This window comes from Chrysochloris asiatica, unplaced genomic scaffold, assembly GCF_000296735.1.
Source record: "Chrysochloris asiatica unplaced genomic scaffold, ChrAsi1.0 scaffold00173, whole genome shotgun sequence".
Lineage (NCBI taxonomy): Eukaryota > Metazoa > Chordata > Mammalia > Afrosoricida > Chrysochloridae > Chrysochloris > Chrysochloris asiatica.
The window spans coordinates 2,909,526-2,928,461 of NW_006408691.1; the positions used below are offsets into that span (position 1 = coordinate 2,909,526).

Genomic DNA, 18,936 nt, shown 5'->3' on the forward strand with positions numbered 1-18,936 from the left:
TGGGTTCTGGCTTTCTGCTGGACTCACAGCATCCAAGGAGGCATCCAACCAGCTAGAGGGTTCACCCACCAACCTGCAAAAGGCCAGCTCCCCCCACCCACCGGCTACCACCTGAGAGGCCCCTTGAGAGTCTCAGCTCCCGTTACCTTCTAAAGTGGCCAGCCTACACTCCCCAGACCCGAGGGACTCCTTCGGAACCCCTGTAAATGCCTTGCTTTGTTCGGGTGATGGCTGAGGTTGGTTTTCATTTCACTAGATACAGGCCTCCCATCTTCTCCTGGAGCTAATGGAGCCGTCCAAGATCTATTTTGGGCAACTTCGGAGCTGAAAACGACTCTGCAATGATAAAAGCCTCCTGGCGATGCATTTGATGCCGCCTTCAAAGGCGGAATTGGAGCTGAAATCGGATCTGAGAGCCTGGGTGGACGGGCGGGCGGAAGGGGCAGGGTTGGTGCAATCACAGGCCCTTAGCAAGAATGAACAAGATCGATTTGAGCAACTGTGCGGCCTGCAATTCCGCTGTGCGCAGAGAAGCCCGAAGCCCAGGACTCAGAGTGTCATCCGGGATTAACAGTTCCTCAGACAAGCCACGGGCAGCTGTGGGAAAGTGCTTGCCTGACCCTGCTAGCTGCTCAGCATGCCTGCTGCCCACCCTGGGAAGATCCAGCCTGTCTGGGTCTTGTCCAGATGAGGGGGACTTGACCATGTGGGGAACAAGCCTCTGAGTGAGGGCTATTTATAGTCCTAAACTGCAGACCTGGACCAGGGGGAAGAGGTCTAGGGACCCCTCAGCAGAGCTTGCAGGATCCCGCCCCCTTCAACATATCTGGAATGTGCTCCATGGTCAAGAAAGTCACAAGTAGCTGAGAACTGGGGGTGGGTTGCTGTTGAGATTGCAACCATGTCCAACCCCATATGGAGATCATTACTGGTCCCAGAGAAAATCGTCCTTGTTTGGGACTCAAGTGTCCAAGGGTGACAGCCTGCCTGTACTATCGAAAGTGTGGCAGATTTCAGGGGAGGGTTACTGGTATAAATGGCCAGGTTGAGGCTGGTCGGGAGACCCAACAAAACCCAGGGTCCAGGCCAAGACTCAGCAGAGAGCAGCCCCTTCAAGCTGTAAGGCCTGGCCAATGAAACTGGGATTTCGTGAGCAGGAGGAAGGAGAGAGGCTTCAGTTAATATGGAGGACTGTGGGTCTTGTTCATCTCCTTGGCCCTCTCTTTTTCCCTGTCTGTTCAGACCTCTTCCTCCCTCCTCTGTCAGCCTCCCGGGCCCACTCCATCCCCTCTTTACCCTCCAGTTTCATAGCTCTGCCCGCCTCCCCAAGCTCCTCATCTCTTTTTCCCTGTGTAACCAAGAGGCTCAGAAGACATCCATCGGCAACCAGGAATCATGAATTGGCTGATTTTAATTCTGCACTAAGGGGCTGGGTGATTGAGAATCATTACATGATTTATGCCAGAAATTGAATTAAGGGGATCCTAGACTCCTAGTGTGGCACTGTAGAATAAGTACTGGATTGCTAACCGTAAGGTCAGAGATTCAAATCCACCAGCCACTCCTCGGGGAACCGTATACAGAGTGGCTATGTATTAAATCTGACTCAATAGCATTTAATAGCAACAACAGATTACTAGCAAGGCATTTAATAGCAACACCCCTGGTGGTGCAGTGGGTTAAGTATTGGCTGTTAAATATTGGGCTGCAGTTAGTACCTACCACCCACCCCACAGGAGAAAGCTGAGGCATTTTGCTACTCTGGAGTTACAGCCTCTGAAACTCTATGGAACACTTCTATTCTGTCCCATAGGGTTCCTATGAGTCAAAATCAACTCGCTGCTAGTGGTTTTAGATTATTAGTGTCACTATCTGCTTGTCAGAAACAAACATAATCTTCTCTGGAGGAAGATAACATAATTCTAAGCTTCAGGTGCTATTTATAAACTTCTTAAGTATATAATATCTGCCACTCAACACCAAATAACTAGGCATATGAGAAGCTAAGACAATGTAAAACCACAGGCTATAGAAACAGAAACACAGGTGCTCCAAGTATTGGATTTATTGTACTTGGACAATAACGTATCTGTGGTTACTATGTTCAGGCACCATCATCCTAGCAATCCAGCAAAGCTGAAACTATTGCAGACTCAATGGGTAAACCTGAGGGGCAGATGCATGACTTTCTTCCATCGATTGTCTCCTGCCTAGAAATTCTTGTCCAAGTGCATAGCTAAATCCCACACTGCTGCCTTCAAAAACTAGACAATGGAAAAGGAGAACCAAAGAAGACTGTTGTTGTTGTTATGTGCCGTCGAGTCGGTTCCGACCATAGCGACCCTGTACAGGGTTTCCGAGGGTGTAAATCCTTACGGGAACAGAATGCCTCATCTTTCTCCCGCGGAGCGGCTGGTAGTTTCGAACTGCTGGTCTTAAGGTTCGTAGCCCGATTCATAACCACTACGCTACCAGAGCTCCTTAGCAACAACAAAACCTTGCCGTGGACACACTGGACCTCCCTCTGTGGTGTTCATGATGTCTGGACCTAACATCTGGCATCCAATCTCACCCCAGGCGTTCCAGTTTCGTATGCATGCTCCAGAAATGGAAAGATGGTCAAGAAAAGGATTTCTGTGTACAGTAATGTCAGATTAGATGATTCAGAACCATCCTTCCACTGAGAACAACTAGGAAAGGCAGACAAAATAAGCTTAAACCAGAGTGCCAACAAGAGAGGGAACAATTATAGGAACACCATATAGGAAAAAGGAGCTCTGGTAGCGAAGTGGTTATGAATCGGGCTGCGAACCGCAAGGTCAGCAGTTCAAACTACCAGCTGCTCCGCAGGAGAGAGATGAGGCTTTCTGCTCCCATAAAGATTTATAGCCTCGGAAACCCTGTGCAGGGTCGCTGTGGATCGGAACCAACTTTACGGCACTTTACAACAACAACATATAGGAACTGATCAAAACCCAATGAAGAGAACTTAGCCTTAGAAGTTACTTTTCCCCATGGAACAGCATCTACTGATTCTGGAAGAAGTGGCTGGCAGATTTTTTTTTATCAAGTAGGATCTGACTGATAGCGATCCTACGCACAATAGAATGAAATACTGCCCGGTCCTGTACCATCTGTACAAATTTTATGTTGGAGCCTGCTATTGCAACCACTGTGTTAATTCATCTCATTGAGGCTCCTTCTCTCTTTCACTGACCTTCTACTTTACCAGCCTCTCCTTGGAAACCCTATACAGGGTCATTATGCGTTGGAACAGACTCAGCAGCATTGGACAACTGAACTACTTTACCAAACATGTCCCTTCCTCCACGGACTGTTCCCTTCTGATAACTTGGCTAAAATACTTAAAACCAAGTTTCACCATCTGCATCCAGGCTAAACTTCCTCCAAGACAGATTGGTTTGTTCTTCTGACGGTCCATGGTTCTTATAATATTGTTTGCCAACTCCACAATTCAGATGCATTAATTCTTCTCCAGGCTTCTTTATTCATGGTCCAGCTTTTAAACACATATGAAGTGATTTACATACCATGGCTTGAGTCAGGGACACCTTAGTCCTCAAAGTGACATCTTTGCTCTTGAACACTTTAAAGGCGGTCTTTTGCAGATTTGCCCAATGCAATATGTCATTTGATTTCTTGACTGCTGCTTCCATGGACATTGATTGTGAATTCAAGTGAAATTATTGGCAGCTTCAGTCATTTCTCCATTAATCATGTTGCTTTTAGGTCTAGGTTTTTTTCTTTTTCTTTTTTTTTATGTTGAGGTGTAATCCATACCGAAGCATGTAGTTTTTGATCTTCATTAGTAAGTAGTTCAAATCCTCTTTTCTTTCAGCAAGCAAGATTATGCCATCACAGGCTGTTAATAAGCTTTCCTCCAACCCTGATGCTGTGTACTTTTTCATAGAATCAAGCTTCTCAGATTATTTGCTCAGCATACAGACTGAATTGCTGTTTAATGCCTTCGAGTTGGGTCCAACTCATAATGACCTTGAATAGGGTTCCTGAGGCTGTGCATCTTTTCTGGAACAGAAAGCCTTATCTTTCTCCCACAGAGCAGCTGGTGAGCTCGAACCACCAAACTTGTGGTTCACAGTCAACGCGTATAGGTTGAATAAGTTTGGTAAACGGATACTGTCCTGATACACACCTTCCCTGACTTTAAACTACTCACTAACCCCTTGTTCTGTTCAAAGGACTGCCTCTATGCACAAGATGGCTTCAACAAGTTCATGGAAAAAGTCCACAATCTTTCAATTCCCTTTTTTTCCACTAATTTTTTGAAGCCGCCTCCTACAGTTTCTACATGAGTACAATTAAGCATTCTGGAATTCCTCTTCTTTGGAATGTTATCTATAATTTGTTACCCATAAAATATCATCTATAATTTGTTATGATCTACACAGTTTAGTGCCTTTACATAGTCAATAAAACACAGGTAAATGTAAGTAACAGCAGTCAAGAAATCAAACGACATACTGCATTGGGCAGATTTGCTGCAAAAGACTTCCCTAAAGTGTTAAAGAACAAAGGTGTCACTTTGAGGACTAACGTGTGCCTGATCCAAGCTATGGTATTTTCAATCACCTTTTATGCAAAAACTAAGGTGTGCCTGATCCAAGCTATGGTATTTTCAATCACCTTTTATGCAAAAACTAAGGTGTGCCTGATCCAAGCTATGGTATTTTCAATCACCTTTTATGGTATTTTCAATCACCTTTTATGCAAAAAAGAAGAATGCACGCCTTTCAATTATGGTATTGGTGAAGAATATTGAATATACCATGAATTTCCAGAAGAATGAACACATCCTTGTTGGAAAAGTCAGTCCGAATGTTCCTTTGAAATGAGGATGGTGAGACTCCATCTCACATATTTGGGACATGTTATTAGGAAGAACCAGTCTTAGGAGAAAGGCATCCTAGCTGGTAAAGTAGAGAGGGTGTCTGTTATAGATAGAAAGAGCCTCAATGAGATGAATTGACAGGACTGAAACACTGGGCTCAAACACAGCCAATGACTGTGAGGGCAGTGCAGGACTGGACACTGTTTCATTCTGGTGCACATAAAGGGTGGCTACGATTTGAAACTGACTCGATATGACACCTAGCAACAACAATAAACACCTTTCTGATATTCTCTGCTTTCAGCCAAGAGCCATTTGCTATCATCAGTGATATTCCTTGTTCCACATCCTCTTCTGAATCCAGCTTTCATTTCTGGCAGTTTACTGTTGATGTACTGATGCAACTGTTTTTGAATTTTCTTCAGCAAAACCCTCTTTGTGTCTGATATTAATGATATTATTAGATGATTTCTGTACTCTGTTGGATCCGTCAGATTCCTGTGTATTCTATCTAGTAAGGTCTACATGTATAGTCACTGTTTATGTTATTTAGAAAAGTATTTGCAATGAATAAGTCATCGGTCTTGCAAAATTCTACCATGCAATCTCTGGCATCATTTCTATCACCAAGGTCATATTTTCCAACTATTGATCCTTCTACTTTGTTTCTAACTTTTACATTTTAATCACCAGTAATCCTCAATATGTTTTGATTGCATTTTTGATCAATTTCAGTCTGTAGAAGTTGGTTAAATTCTTCATCTTTGGCATTAGTGAATGGAGCATAAACTTGAAGAATAGTCACATTAACTGCTCTTCCTTTTAGGTGTATGCTGTTAGTCTGTAACTGACAATATTATGTTTCAAGATTGCCAATGTTGTTGTTGTTAAGTAATGTCAAGTTGGTTCCAACCCATAGCAACCCTGTATAGGGCTTCCAAGGAGTGGCTGATGAGCTTGAACTGCCAACTTCGGGGTTCAAACTGACTTTGCAGTCCAGCGCATTAATCCACAGTGCCACACCAGGACTCCGTATTTCAAGATAGATCCTGAAATATCCTTTTGACAATGAATGTGATGCCATTACTCTTCAATTTGTCATTCCCTGCTTGGTAGACTACACGATTCAAAATGGCCCAAACCAGTTCATTTCAGCTCACTAATGTCTAGGATATCAATCTTTATGCATTCCATGTAAGTTTTGATGCCTTCTTATTTTCCTAGACTCATGATGTCTGCTTATTAATGGTTTGCAGTTGTTTCTTCTCATTTTGAGTGATGCCATATCAGCAAATGAATGTCCCTAACGCTTTACTGGAGAAGGATGTCATGCTGGGTAAGGTGGAGGGTCAGAGAAAAAGAGGAAGACCCCTAACGAGATGGATAGGCCAGGTGGCATCATTGATGGACTCAAGTGTGGCAGCGGTAGTGAGGTTGGCCCAGGATCGGATAGTGTTTCGTTCTGCTGTGCATGGGGTCGCTATGAGTCGGTTCCGACTCGATGGCACCTGACAACAACAACAAAGCTTTACTCCATCCATGTCATCAAAGTCGACTCTGCTCTGAGGAGGCAGCTCTTCCCAGTTGTATTTTGAGTGTCTTCCCATCTGAGGGGCTCATCTTCGGACACTGTCAGACAATGTTCTGCTGCTTCCCATGAAGTGTTTACCGATAGTCTGGTTTTTGTTCCTAGAATGGCTTAGGCTGGAAGCTCTACTGAAACCTGTCCCATCAATACAAATATGTGGATGTGGGCTCATACATTTACTGAGGAGACAAATATAACACTCCACTGACAAAACCAAATGTCTTCCCCCGTTGTTTTTTTTTTTGGAGGTTTGAAAGCTTAGCACCATAGTCTTATGGATGAATCAGCTCAGTCACGTGGGATAAATATAGTTCTCAAAAATCATGATCTGCATCCCAGTGAAATAAGGAACGTCTGGGGCCTTCAGAGCTTCCGAGTGACCATCTAAGTTACAATTATGAGTCTTTACTTGCCAGAAGCAAAACAGGATACCAAGGTAACCAAAAGCCTAGAGAAAGAAATACATCTGCATGAGCCATAACTTCATCTACTCTGAGATCAGTAGAACTTAAAGGTGCCTGGCTACCATCACTGGCCATTCTGACCCGGATCACAATAGATGATCCCAGATAGAATGAAAGGAAAATGTGGAGAACTCAACTTATTATTTTTTTAAATAAAAAATTATTAAAAAAAATTTTTTTAAGCCAGCAAACGGAAACAGTAGAGAACACAAGACTTCCTAAAACCGTTAGGATTATTATGTGCCGTCGAGTCGATTCTGACTCATAGCAACCCTGCATAGGGTTTCTGGGGAGAAGTTGGTGGGTTTGAACCACCAAACTTTTGGTTAGCAATCCAATACTTATCCTAAAGCACTACACCGGGACTCTTGTCTAAGAATGTTGTTGTTGTTGTTAAGTGCCTGGAGTAGGTTCCGACTCATAGCAACCCTGTATAGTGTACGCTTGCCATTCAAACTGACCTTGCAGTAGAGCCCTTATCCTGCAGTCACATTAGGGGTCTTCCCCAAGGCTGTTGTTGTTGAGTGCCATCGAGTTGGCTCCGACTCACAGCGACCTTGTATAGGGTTGCCAAGGAGCAATTGGTGGGTTTGAACTGCTGACCTTGTGGTTCGCTGTCCAGTGCTGATCCTACAATGCCACACCAGGAGTCTGTGACGAGACACTCTTTAAACCTATAACAGAGTCTACCCCCTGAGATCACCTTTTAGTGAAATAATAGAACAGCACACAAAATAAGAGATATTACCCTTAAGATTGGTGCTTTACTTAAAAACTGTCAGTATGAGGCTAAAAGGTTAACATTTGCTCAAAAGCAAAGATGGCAAGATAGCGGAGCAGGTAAACTAGAGTACTGGAAACAGAACACAATTAAAGAAAATTATACCTTCTTGGGCAGAGTCCCAGCCCCAAACTTTCCCTGATTCCCAGTGAGTATCCAAGTGGACACAGAGCTGGGGACACACAGATGCCAACCTCCTCAGCATTCCTGCTTAGGATTCCCAGTGTTTGTGGCAGAATCAGGAGAGGGAAACCGAGAAACAGGCAAGGATGTTGTGAAGGGTGGGGGTACCCAGGGTCTCTGGTCTCCTCACTCCTGAAGAGAGGCCTTCTGAGCCCCTCTCCAGAGCTTCTTTGTCTGGAACAAATGTGGGTCCCCAGCTAGATCCAACTTCTTCCAACATAATCCAAAACATAACCCTGTTTTGATGTCAAATAGCATGAAATTGGGTCTCCTTCCTCCCAGGACGAAGTGACTTTCACAACACGAAGAACTCAGCATACACATTGCATTCTGTCTTCAAGGGGCATTCATCCAACCTTGGGTGATTGGGGAACGCCATTACTCCTGGTCCAGGATTGTCCCCCACCAAGGGCTAGGACATCGTGGCTTGGCCACTATTAGAGTGTCTCAAAACAGTGTTGTTATATAGATCACAATCCTTTCATCTCAAATTGCCATCAAGGCTGATCTGGCCTGGGAAGGTTGACGTGCATGTGTGTGCACCTATGTGTCGGGTGCGAATATGCTTAGTCCTTCTAAGAACGCCGTGTGAGACAAGGTACGGAGACCATCAGAACAGGGACAGTAAGTGGCATTTTAGAAGCTCTGCAAGGTTAGAGGTAAGGCAGTGATTCCACATGACTGGCTCAACCCAACAACCCATCTCACTGAGGACCTGGTGTAAGCAGTCCCTTGCCCCAGCTGATAAGGCCTGATAGCTGAGGGGGTAGGGGGCACATAGGGGAGGGGTCTTCAGGCCTGCCTGGGCTTTTAGCTCTATCAGCAAAGGTGGATCAGAACAGACAGACCCTTGGGTACCCTTGACCTGGTTTAGGGGTACAGAGCTCACTCACTCAGCCAGGACCTGCCAGGACTAGACCAACAAGAACAGTTTGGAGTGTTACAAAGAGTTCCTGAGTGGTGCAAATGTTTAATAGGTTTCACTATTAGTCAAACAGTTGGAGGTTCGAGTCCATCCAGATATGTCTTGGAGGTGAGCCCTGGCAATTTATTTCCAAAAGATCACAGCCTTGAAAATTCTATGGAGGAGTTCTACTCTGTGCACATAGGGTCTCCATGAGTAGAAATCAACTAGACAGCAACAGACTTCATTCTTTTTGTTTGATTTCCTGATGTTAGAAACTCTCCGTGCTCAATCATCTAGCATAGATGCTAAGAGAATGGGAGGGAGACGAGCGCTGAGGTGGCAGGGAGCCACGATATCATTGTCTAAATGGGCTAGCAGACATCTGGATACCACCCTCTTGCCAAACAAATATTTGCTCAGTGCTCTCTAAAGGTGAACAACCTAAACATGGTCCTAATCCTCGCAGAGCCTGCCACCTATTAATGGAATTAATTGTCACTTTGAGAAACGAATGAGCACATATGTGATCATTTGGATTGCTGCTCAGCAAATATTCCCTCTCCGTATCTTCCTACTTGGAATGGGGTGGGTAGACTCTCCTGCCCTGGACTTTGGGCTGGGCCATGTGACTGCTCTGGCCAGTAGAGTGTTGGTGGATGTAATGAGAAGCTTCCTGCCCTCTAAGGATGCCCTGTGAACATGCCCTGAGTAACCAGGGCTCTGCATCTCAGGCCCCAAATCTGCATGCAGGAGGCAGCCTGAAGCCCTACCTGCAGTCTAACTCTGAGCTATGAAGCGGAGCCCTAGTCTGCAACAGACAAAACACACCGGCTGCTGGTCTTAGAACATGAAAAGAAAGTCCGGTGTGGCAATGCACTGCGTGTTGGGGTTATACAGCATGACTGAGGCCAACACTGAAGCAAAACACGTATATAAACCGATTGTCATTAAAACAACTCCTACACCACGTGCATCAAAGTATCACAGTGCTCTTCAGAATTTTCAGTGGATGATTTTTCATTAGTAGATGACCAGGTCTTTTTCTAAGACACCTCTGCATGGACTTGAACCACCAACCTTTCACTCAGAAGCCAAGCATGCTAGCCATTAGTATCACCCAGCGATTCAGAAGCACATAGGCATAGCCCTTATCTCAGTCAGAAAAGAGGAAATATGGGAGAGAATAGGGCTGTAATTTATCAATCCTGAACTCATTTATAGAATGAGCACACATACAATCACCAAATTCTAGAATATTAGGGAATAAATGGGGTGACTGTCCTCTAGGATACCAGTACCTGGTTACCATCCTTATCTCATGGTAGCCTCACATGTGTCTGAGTGGCTGAATTTTCAGAAATAGATCATTGGCCTTTCTTTTGAGGTATCTCTGGGTAGACTTGAACCTTCAACTTTCAGTTAGCAGCAGAGTGCTTAACTGCTGGCACCATCCAAGGACTCCTCAGACCCAAACAGACCAAATTCAACTTGCCTCCTGTTTTTGAATGGCCAACGAATTAAGAATTGTCTTTACTTTTTTAAATGGTTGAAAAAATAAATCAAAAGAAACAGCGATATTTCATGACATGTGAAACGTATGATAGTCAGATGTCAGTGCTTATAAATGCAGGTTTATTGAAGCACAGTCATACCCATTTGTCAAGTATCTTCTGTGACTGTTTCAATGCTACAATGACAGAGGGAATGCTTTTGGCCCCCACACCTAAACATTCATTTCATGGTTCTTTCCAAGAAGAGTGTCCTGACCCCTGAAGAAGAGAAAAGACTCAGAGCAAAAGACAGAAAATGGTACCTCACAACCCAGAGTTAAGTGAAAAGGACTTATGGGTGTCTTTACAAACTTGCTCAGGCATCCCAGGTCTGAGACTTGGTGGGTGTCAAGCTCTGGAACCAATATGGCTGCTCTGGTGTGAGGAAGGTGGAAACATTCCTCCTGGGATTATTTGTGGGAAGGGGCCCTTCTAAAACCTCTTTTTAAGGCTCATTTCTACTTACCGACTATAGCCCTTCCTTTCCTCAGGGCTTCCATCACCTATCTATTCCCTCAGCACCTTGAATAGGTGCCTTACCCTGTGCTAGACATAACACTGAGTAAGACAGTTCATCTACTATTACACTTACCCATCTATCTATTCATCCAATCAATTTATCCATCCATCCATCCACTCATTTACTCATCATCCATCCATCCATCAATCCAAACAGCTACCTATCTATCCATCCAGCCACCCATTCACTCATCTATCCATTCATCCACCCATCCATCCAATCACGTATCCATCCATCTATCCACTCATCCAACCATTCACCATTCATCCACTGTTCCATTGATCCATCCAAACACCTATCCATCTATCAACCTACTCACTCATCCATCCATCCATCCATCCATCCAGCCATCCATCCATCCAGCCAGCCAGCCAGCCAGCCAGCCAGCCACCCAGCCAGCCACTCTTTATCCATTCATCCATCCTCCATTCACTCATCTATCTAGTCATCCGTCCTTTATTAAACCACCTATTCATCTATCTACACATTCACTCATCCCTCCATCCATTCATCCATGTATCCATTCATTCACTGAGTCCATTCATCTATCTATGTATTTAATCATTCATTCATTCAGTCCACCCATCCTTCTAATCATGTTTCCATCAATTTATCCATGCATTTATTCATTTATATATTTATTCAATGACTGTTTTCTGAATGTCCATTCACCAAGCACCATTTTGGTTCATGACTATGGTGGTAAGCAAATAAATGAAGTCTATATTTTTGTGGAGCTCACAGCTTTGTGGGGAAGGGAAGACTTGGTCATAACACATTGTGATGAGAGAAGTGGATACGATGAACACAGAGTGTTCATGGCCATAATAGGAAGAGGTCATTCTGAGGAGGTGTTTTAAGCGAAACCTCTGGTATGGCGCTGTGGGCTAATGCATCAGACTACAAAGTCATTTGTAGCTCACCAGCTGCTCCTTGGAAACATTATACAGGGTCGCTATGGGTCGGAATTGACTCAATGACACTTAACAACAGCAACATAGTTGAGAACTCCTGGTGTGGTGCTATAAGATCAGCACTGGACCGTGAACCAGAAGGTTGGTTGTTCAAATCCCCCAGATGCTCCTCAGACACTCTGAGGAGTGGGGAACAGCCTATAGGCTCTATAAAGTCCATGAAATCATTTGGTCTGGCTCTGCCTAGACAACTGTAGTTCTGGCCATCACATTGGTGGTGGTGGTTGTGTGCTATGGAGTCGGTTTCTGAGGCTGTAAATCTTTAGGGGAGTAGAAAGCCTCATTTTTCTCCCACAGGACAGCTGGTAGTTTCGAATTGCTGACTTTGAAGTTAGCAGCCTGACTTGTCACCACTACACTTCCAGAGCTCCTTAGCCATCACATTAGGGGTGAATTAATTAAATGTTTGACCAAATAGAGCAAGCTAATTTTTAAGATGATAATTTGGTGTGGCCTGTGAATTATGTTATAAATTTTGGCAGAAAAAAAGGTTCCCCACCCCTGCTGCACAGGGTTGCTATGAATCAGAAATAACTCAATGACACTTAACAACAACAACATAGTTGAGGAGGATGAAGTCACTTGAAGGATGAGAGGCTGTTGATTCCAAGGAGGCATGAAGGTCCAAGGCTGGACCAAACTGGCCCCTAGGAGTAGGGCTTTGGGAGGGCCAAAGTGGTCTGAGGGGTAGCTTGGAGACCTGCGGTGTCTGTAGCCTGGAGTACTCTCATTTCTGAGACAACAGTGCCTTGTGATCAAGCCCCCACCACAGGACAGGCCTGGTATTTCTGGGGAACTGAGGCTGGACAGAGTCATTCCCTAGGGGGGCGGTGGACCACCCAGTCCAGGAAAAACCTCTTCCTCTTCTAAGGCATGGGTCTTGGTCGCTATTCTGTCCTCTGCTGTTTGCCCATGATGCAGCAATCTGAGAGGTAGTATTAATTTTCTTGCCCATTTCCACCTCCCCTCCCTGGGTGAGTGTGGCCTGAGCCTTGACTCCATGGGGGCCCAGCACCTGGCCCTGTGCACACAGTAGCTTCCCTCCTCACTCACTGTAAGCATATCTACTCTCCCTCCTTCTAATTTTCTAAGAAAATCTGGTTTTGGAGGCCATGACGCCCCATCTGGAACCCCTACAACCACCATCCTGATTGTAGAAGCTAGGATGGTCTCAGAGTGTCAGCCATGTGTCATGAGGAATCTCCCTCATCGTCCATGAAAAGGAAAAATCCCTAAATGAAGAAAATCTGCCCAATTATGAGCTAGAGGTCACAGAGGCCAGACCGGAAAGCAGAAGAGATAAAATAATGTATCAGAAAACTCCAGTGGCCATCAGTAACTGTGAGACTGCCACGCTCCGAGGGTTTTTCCCTGGGTATGGGGCTGGACTTCCTGAACCCATCCCACCTGGCACTCCCTGGTCCTAATGTGGATTTAAGTGCAGAGTTGGGGCTACGGGGTATGGGGAGTCTGCCCATTGCCACCAAACCCTCACTTCCTCTGTCACTGAGAAGCATTCCTTGGTCCTAGGGGCGCCCTCCCTGGACAGGCTCCTGATTGGGTGAATTCAATGGTCATGCCTCTGAGGACTAGTAGACCTTGGGCCTTGGTGGGCGAGGGGCACCCAAATAGCAAAGGCTGAGAAAAGACTGGAGTTGGTGGAGGAAGCAAGTCCTTACTCCTCATTCCAGAGAGGCAGGGAGCCTGGGGCTGCAGGTTTCAGGCTAGCCATGGCCACTTCTCCGTGGGGCAGCAGAACTGACCATTGGCCTTCCTGCCCAGATGGACGAAATCCCTCTCACTCACACGGTGCCCAGTCCTAGCCCACTAATACCTGTGTTGACTCTGTAAGCTGCAGACACAACTGACTAGCCCGTGTAACCTCATTCCTAGCATTTAGAAGGGTTCTCACAGATAGGATGAGACGGAGTGAGCCAAGCTCTGGAAGCCTCTACACAGCCCTTCAGGAGGTGGGGTGCTGAGCATGCTCTGAGGCCCTGCGGCACCTAGATGGAACCGCTGACTTACAGGACCGCTTTGAGCCTCCGTTGCTACTGTTCCCAGGGCAATGAGCCTGACCCCAGTACAGAAATCATTTAATACCTCAGCCCTGACACATTCGATATTCTGAAATGGATGCTAATTTGGAAACCACTCCCCCAGGCCCTAATATGATGAGTGAAAGTTCCAATTTTGAAAATAGGATTCCCCTCCCCCACCCTCCTTGAATGAGTCACCTTCTTGGTGCACGGTGAGGTGACCTGGTGGTTCTTATCTTTGAAACCCATATACTTATGTTTATTAAAATCAATACCGTCCATTAGCTGACGATGTTTCCATTTTTAATAATCTACTGATATACGGCCTGTGCTTTTATAGGACTAAACAAATTTCCGCTCCTGTGCCCTGCTGCAGCCCGGGGGCAGGCAGGGTGCGGCCCTGGACATGAATGTTTATTTACTGCCCGCTCCTGACTGGGAACGTATCTGGCCCCCAGCCTCAGATGGCTTTTACACGGAGAAGACTTATGGCCCACTTCCTGTTTTCCAGATGCGGTACCTTCTGTAAGGGGCGTAATGAATGCAAGGTATTGTGAGCATAATCGCCAAAGCCTTATGAGCCTACGGGGGTGGCAGAGGAGCCTGCGGGGTCTACAATTTACTCATCTTCCATTCCTTTCCGGGGGACGCTGGTTAAGGTTGGGGTGCTTCCATCCCCTGGCCATTCTCTCCTGGCTTCATCAGGGACCCACCTGGCGGGCACTTTTCTGGGAATGAGAGAGGGTTCGGGTAAGCTCACACCCAGTGGTCCTTCCAGAATGGTGAACATTGGAAGGTGAGGGGCATGAGGTATTGGGGTGTGCCAGTCGATCCTCTACGTCCAGGTACCCCTGAGATGTGTCACCATCTCATGCCCTGCTCCCCTCACCCCCATCCTGCACATCTCCCACCAGCTTTCATGTAGTCACTGAATCCTGCTAGCTGGTCTACTGCCTAGATGCTGTGCAGAAGCGATACTGTGCAGAAGAATCTATATTGGTGGTCAGACACTGTGCAGAGCACGGGAATTCAGAGAGGTCACTGTCCAGTCTTGCTGAAGGAACACAGACAGAGCTCAGGGATCCCATCAGAGAAGGCTGGGTCACACAGAGGAGTCTCTACCTTAGTCCCTGGGATGATGCCATGTGATCTTAGACAGTCAATCTGGGGTCAGTGCTGAGCCCGGGGCTCTGGTCAATTGGCCCAGCCAGGGATGCATGAACTCCTGGGCTAAGCCAAACTCCATCCATTATGCCCACCTGTCCTCAGGTTCTCCCAACTTCACATCTTGCATGTCTGGAAGTATATTGGTGGGAACTGGTCCTTGGCTGAAAGAGCGTTGGCCTCAGCTGCCCCCAGAGGGCCAGTGCTTTCTCAACCAGGCTCATGCTCAGGTCCCCAGGCACGTGTCCACAGGGCACTGCATGTGTCTCAGGACTGGGAAGTCTGTGGGGTCAGAGGACACCCAGACAAGCTGCTGAGGTGATGGGGGTACAACTCTGGAAAGGGCTGCGGCTCCCTTGGTCTGGCCCAATGAGACTTGGATCACACTGAGCTGCTGACCCTATTCTGTGGTGACCTTCACAATGCATGTGTCCCTTGGTTGCTTGGCTGTGCTGCCAGGGGTTCAAGTTGAGGAACCAGGAGGACGCATGGGCCTCTAACCAAATGCTTTTCTGACTTTTTCCCAAAGAATCCTGGGATTTGGGACTGTTTCAGGGTGAGGTATTTTGGCGGGTCTCAGGACAGGAACTTTGAGATGTTTCAGGACCGGGAATTTGGGGTATTTCAGAGGCTTTCTGGATTGTGGGCTGCTCAGATTTTGCTTCTACAGAACAAGTTTAATTTCTTTTATCTTAAACAAACAAGCAAAAAACACCATAGGCTTATTGCATTGAATAAAGTTGCTTCAAAAGATCTCTTTAAAATTTACCAAGGAAAGATGCCATTTGATGACTAAGATGTCCCTGGCCCAAGCCATGGTCTTCTCAATTGTCTCATATGCATCCAAAAGCTAGACAAGAAAAGAAGAATGGATGCATTTGAGTTATGGTGCAAGTGAAGAATATTGACTAGAACATGTGTGGCCAGAAGAATAAACAAAGCAGTGTTTGAAGAAATACAACCAGAATGTTTCTTAGAATCAAAGGTGATGAGACTTTGACTCACTTGAACATATCAGGGAAAACAAATGGATAGAAAAACAAGTTGAGGGTCAGTGAAAATTAGGGAAATGCTCTTTGAGATGGAATAACACATTAGTTAAAACAATAAATTCAAATAGACAAACAATCTTGAAGACAGTGCAGGAATGGATAACGTTTCATTTTGTCATCTACGAGGTAACATGTGTCAGGGCCGACTCATTGGCAGCGAGTAATAATGGTTTGTGGGAAAAGAGCCCTAGAGCTAACATCAATTGAAAACCATTTCTCTGCTCAGACCCTTCTTCTTAGGGGAAACTAAGGCACAGAGAATGGGAAGTGGCTCATCTCAAGTCACGCAGAGGAGTGGAAGGGAACTCTGACTTCTTGCATCCTGGTCTCCAGCCCATCCCTCCGCCTGCCACCCAGCACAAATTGCTGTCTTGGGCAACAGCTGCCTCTCTGTGGGCTGTGTGCTTGTCATCTGTGGCTTCATAAAATGCCCCTAATGAAAGTAAAACAGGGCGGAGGAGTGGGCGGCCCTGAGCTGGGCTGTGCTGTGGAGAAATGTGCTTGTTAAAATGTGTAATGAGAGACATAACAAATCCCCAATATCGGGCAACACTGTCGTTAAATCCCTTAACGATTGTGGTATTTCTCTGGTGTGCCGCGCAGCTCTTTATAAAGCCCTGGGCTTGGAGGAGCTGGGGCTGGAGAGAGGGCAGGGATGATGTGGGGTGTAGGGGGTGGGGGGGAGGCAGGGCGGAGCTGGACTAGGGGGTCTGGAAGCTGTACCCAGGCGTCCTCTTCCTCAGTCCCTTCTCTATGATGGCCTGGCTTGCTCTTTGAGGTCCTTTGTCTCCTAAGTCTGGGCCCAGCGGCGTGGGAGAGCTGGCCCCCTCTAAGTTTACTGAGCTCTGTGTATGCCAGAGGATCACCTGGGTTCTCCCCGGGGGCCCTCCTGAGATCCTTGCCCTAACTCCCTCCACTTATGGCTTCTCTTAGGGCCTCCTAGGCAGATACCCTGGGGTGGCACTATGGGATAATACGCTGGACTGCAAAGTTTGAACCGCAAACTAGCTGCTCCTCGGAAACCATATACAGGGTCACTATGGGTCAGAACCGACTTCGTGGCACTCAACAACAACAACAAAGCAGATATCTGCAGAGTTAAGCAAAGACACCGTCTGGAAAGTTTTGGAGATGACTGCAGTGCACAGAAGGGTAGATGCTGCCCAAAGCACTCCACTTTCAGAAAGGGGTCTGTCTAGAGTATGGGATCCATCTCTGTTCCACTCATCAAGCAGAGAGCCTGGCCCTGGCCATGGCCCCTCTCTTCTCCCACCTCTCAAGCCCTCATGAACTGAAATGGCGCAGTGGTCAGGCAGCCAGCTGTTATGGGCTGAATTATGCCTCTCCTATTCCATGACAAATTGAAAGTCCTAGGCACTCTGGTAGCGTAGTGGTTACGAGTCAGGCTGTTAACCTCAAGATCAGCAGTTTGAAACTACCAGCTGCTATGCGGGAGAAAGATGAGTCTTTCTGCTCCTGTAAAGATTTACAGCCTCGGAAACCCTGTACAGGGTCGCTATGAGTCAGAACCAACACCGTGGCACGACCGCCGCCAGTTGTGGGTACCTGTGACCTTGTAGAATTAGGGTCTTGGAAGATGTTATCAGTTAGGTTAGCATGAGGCTGTCCTGGAATAGGATGGATCCTCATTCCATCTGAGCAGTTGCTAAAACAGAGAAGAGAGACAGAAGGACCGAGGGAAGACATTCATGTGGTGACAGGGGCAGTGACTGGAGGGATGTGTTTACAAGCCAAGGACTGCCAGCTATCACCAGAAACTGTAACAGACATGGAATAGATTGTCCCTCAGAGCCTCAGAAGGAAAGGGCGTGGCCAACCTTCTAATCATGGATGCCTAGCCGCCAGAACTCAGAGAGAATACATGTCACTTCTTATAAGCTACCCAGTGCTCTGACAGCCCGGGGACACTCTGACACCAGGGGACTCGGACAGAACTGCCCTTACCAATGAGTGCCCCAGGCAAATGTCCCAGTGTCCACCTGTGAAGACTGATGTGCACAGCAGAGGGCTTGCAGTAAAGAGGGCTTGTAAAGTGTCATTTGGAAGGTGTCAGGGGTGACATTTCCTTTTCAGCATGGTGTGGTAAGTGGAATAGAGATGGATCCCACACTCTAGACAGACCCCTTTCTGAGTGTGGAGTGCTTTGGGTAGAGTCTACCCTTCTGTCCTCAGTGGTCCAAGCCTTTATCCTACAGTGCCACACCAGGACTCCATTAAGGAAGTTAACAGTTACAGTTCAGGATCAGAAATACTCAGGCACAGATGTTCCAGTCCTGACAGCCTCTCCTTAGCTTATCCACAGTCCTGCTTCTCTCTCTGCCCAGCCAATGTTATAAAAGCTCTTTTTGGGCTGCTGATTTACACCCACAGGGCACACTATTCCACCGTAAGTCTCAACCTGAAGGCACTCAGCTCTAGCTCCAATTAAATGTCTGCAGGCACCCCACTCTGCAAACCAATCTTCTACCTAAAGTCACTTAGCTTGACTTGCTCCGTGGGCTGGGAAGCCCACCCACTCTGTCTCACGCTCTGGCTTTTCATTCTGCTGCTACTGCTTCTCTGCCACTTTTCCAGTGGCTTTCTGTCCCTGGGTTGAGGAGGTTCAATGTTCAGGGATATCAGGGTCCAAAGGCTATTCTCCCCTCCTGGCTCTTCTTTTTTGATGGCACTGGGATCCCCCAATCCCCGCTTCTGAGATGGCTCATTTTATACTCATGCTAGAGTTTCATTGGTTTTGCAGAATTCTATCATGCGTTCTCCAGCATCATTTCTATCACCAAGGCCATGTTTTCCAATTACTGATCCTTCCTCTTTGCTCCTGAC

At 46.5% G+C, this 18,936-nt stretch overlaps 1 pseudogene; it reads left to right on the forward strand.

The window, feature by feature from the left end:
* Positions 1-361: 361 nt before the first annotated feature.
* LOC102828584 overlaps positions 362-18,936 on the forward strand; it is an 83,780-nt pseudogene continuing 65,205 nt past the window's right edge.